Below are 3,599 nucleotides of genomic sequence, written 5' to 3' on the forward strand. Positions count from 1 at the left end.
AGATAATTTTTTTTTTTTTTCTTTTTTTTTTTTTGGTGTTTTTAAAAAAATTTTGTGGCCATAAGCTACTTTTATAATTAGAGTTGATAATATATGATAGATTTAAAAAAAAAAAGAACATCAAAATTTTTAAATATATTTATAATTTTCTAACCTTTTTTTATAAACATATATTTCTCACAATAATGTTACGATCCCTAAATCCTAAGATTTTGTTTACAACATATTTATTATATTTTTATTTGATCATTATTTTTTAATTTCTTTTAAATTTTTTTTTTTACTAAAGCCTCGTTAAAAATTGAATGCAAAAAGTAGCCCTCAGGGATATGAAAGTTTATTACATGTGGAGTATAGAAGCTCCCCAGACTGAGAGATTATTAGGTGCGAAGTGCGGGCGGGGAGAACCGTCCGCACAAGCACTATACCCAGCTAGGTATTGGTACTCGGAACTGCTGGGTACCGAGTGCTTGTGCGGACGGTGCACACTCCGCACCTAATAATTTTTCCGCCATACTACAATCAAGTGAAGATAATTGGTTTTCTCTCTCTTATATATGGTGTGTACAAAAAAGAAAAAACTTGGATGTCTCAATATAATTGGAGTCCAACGAAAAGTTACGCCTGAATTTTGTAATAATCCCTCCACGGATATACGCAAAGTCATTTTCTTGATTTTGTCGGTTCATTATGATCTTCTTGAGCAATACTTCCATTATTTATTCCATTTAAAAAAATATATATAACAAAATTATCAAATTTTCTTACTTTTTTTCTGTTAATATTATATTTGTTTTAAGAAAGACATCCCAAATGAATTGAAGGCTTTGTTTGGGATTATTTTTTAACTTTCTAAAGTTGTTCCATTGCACAAAAATTTTTTAAAAGCAGTACAAAAGTAATGACAAAAAAACTATTCTAAACGAAGCGGGATAATTTTTTCGTATTTTCCAAAAAAACTTTCTAGTAAAAAAAAATTAGAATTTTTTTGTACTTAACTGAAGAGCCCTACATGGGGTCCTGGTTGGATACCCATTGGGTACCCATGCTTAGTGCTGGCGGGCTTTGCTCACCCACGCCCACCTATGGTGACTTTCGGGATGTCACACACTCCCACTTTCCACCCTTCTTGAATGCAATCTACCACGGATTAATGAGCTTGAGGTTTGCTGCCCTTTTCTCTGACTGCAAACTTTCAAGCCACATATTAAAATTTATCGTGGGTGCAACGTGGTTTAGTGCTGCGCACAGCGTAGTAAGGAATATTGTAATATGCATGCATATGGTGATTAGTAATGTAAATCGGTTTGTCCTCTGATGTTGAGTAACCTATGAGGTTATGGACATACACATACCCATCCATGCCCATTGAAAATGGGTGGGTACGTGGGTGGGTTTGAATATGGGTAACCAATGCAAGGCTCTGCTAACTGGTGCTTTCAAGAAGGGTAAAGAAACTATTTGAAAGGAAGTTTAAATTATTGTAATTGTATAAACAAATAAATGTACTTGCGGGCCGGATTTGAGTGCTTTCTTTGTTTAAAAAATATAAATAAAAAATATTTGGTCAATTTTAACATTTTTCGAAGACATCGGTTGTTTTACGCCACACACTAATCAATAAGTATGCCACTTTATTTATAATAATTTGGGATAATAAAATTATAAGGCATTACTAAAATCATTCCAATTGTTTTCACCAACCACAACAAGTTATCAATATTTTTTTATGATTAAATTATAAGGTATCATTATCATAACCATTTTATGATTTTAATCGCTATTTTTTTCAAATTGATAGCATTTCTATTGACACGAAGTTTGATGAAAATATTTTTTGTTAGCTCATTTGACAAGTGGGAGAATTTTATTCAAAAGAGGGTTATAAAATATAATGAATCACATCAAGGCTTATGTTGGAATGACTTTCTTATTGTTTATTAAAATAACTTTTTAGTATAAAATTTTTTAATTTTTATACTAAATGCTTCTTTAAGAAGCAACAAAAAAATCATCTCAAATGAAGCTTTTTACTATTTTCTAAAGTAGTTTTTTTGCATAAAATATTTTTTAATTCAATAATTTTTTATACTAAAAAACTGCTATAGAAAACAATTAAAAAATTGTTCCTAATAAAACTTAATTTAAGCTTCGTTTGGAATAGTTTTCGTACAACTTCTTAAAATAACTTTTAATTTAAAATTTTAATTTTGTACTAAAAGATTACTTTAAGAAATAATAAGAAAACTATCTCAAATGAAGCCTTGATTTATGTAGATGATGGTTGATAACATAATGTTGACTTTAGGTGGAAGCTCATAAGTGATAAATTTATGAGTTAGATAAAGGATATTATGTCAAATTTTGTATAAGTCAACCTAAAAAAATTATCATAACTTAATTATGCTATCAACCACCATCTACACAAATTAAAATATTATATGGTGCAGCTTTTTTATTGTTTCTTAAAACAAATTTTAAGTACTAATAATAAATGAAATTTTTGTACTAAAACGTTAATTTAAGAACCAGTAAGAAAATTGTCACAAACAAAGCTTTTAAGCTTCATTTGTATAAGCTTTCTTAGTGCTTTGTAAAATTATTTTTTAGTACTAAATTTTTTTAAAGTAGTAAATAAATAATGATCTAAAATTGTCCCAAACGAAGCCTAATTTTCTTATTGCTCTCATATATTAGTAGGCCTATTTATAAAAAATAGCTTCACATCATTAACAAACTTAGACAATAATAAAAATGTAATAGCCAGATAAAAAATAAAATTAGGATCTCAAAAATAAAGCAGCTAAAAAAACCCTCAAATAAGTTATAGAAGGCAGCACTCTGCATGCATTAAACAATCTCCAAGAAGAGTTTTTGAATTTAAGAAGATTTTGAAAGCACAATCTATTCAAAAGAATAATAGAAAGTAAGTACTGATGATCATTTTTCAATTAAAATTATAGAATTAGGATCATTTTCAATCCAACTAACAAAAAGAGTTAGATAATGAAAAGGCTCGTTTGATTAAACAGTTCTGAGAAATTTAAAGTAGTAGGTAATCGATGATTCCTCTTAACAGTTTGAAGTTGACTAATGCTTACTTAAGCCAAGTTTTAAGCCATTTTTAATCGTTAATTATATTAAAATTAATTATCATATAGCTTATGATCTCATGGTGCTTGGCGGCGTAACTAATCCCTCGGCTAACTTAAAAGAGACACGCACTCTTACATAACCTCCTATCCCGCACTTATTGGGACCCCACTTAAAGAGGCGCTACCGCTCGTGAGAAATCGAAATCTCATTGTGCTTGGCGGCGTAACTAATCCCTCGGCTAACTTAGAAGAGGAATGCACTCTTACATAACCTCCTATCTCACACTTATTGGGACCCCACTTAAGAGGCGCTACCGCTCGTGAAAAATCGAACACAAGTTGGAGGTTCTCAACCATACTTGCCCACAAACCAAGCTAAGCACAGGTGGGTAAAATATTTTAAAGCTTATACAAATTTTAAAAATCACCTAATAACTTTTTAGTACAAATATTCTTTGAATTAAAAATTTTGGTACTAACCCTTGAATAATCTTAAAATATAAA

The sequence above is a fragment of the Dendrobium catenatum genome, unplaced genomic scaffold (assembly GCF_001605985.2).
Source record: "Dendrobium catenatum unplaced genomic scaffold, ASM160598v2 fragScaff_scaffold_253, whole genome shotgun sequence".
In the NCBI taxonomy this organism is placed as follows: Eukaryota; Viridiplantae; Streptophyta; class Magnoliopsida; order Asparagales; family Orchidaceae; genus Dendrobium; species Dendrobium catenatum.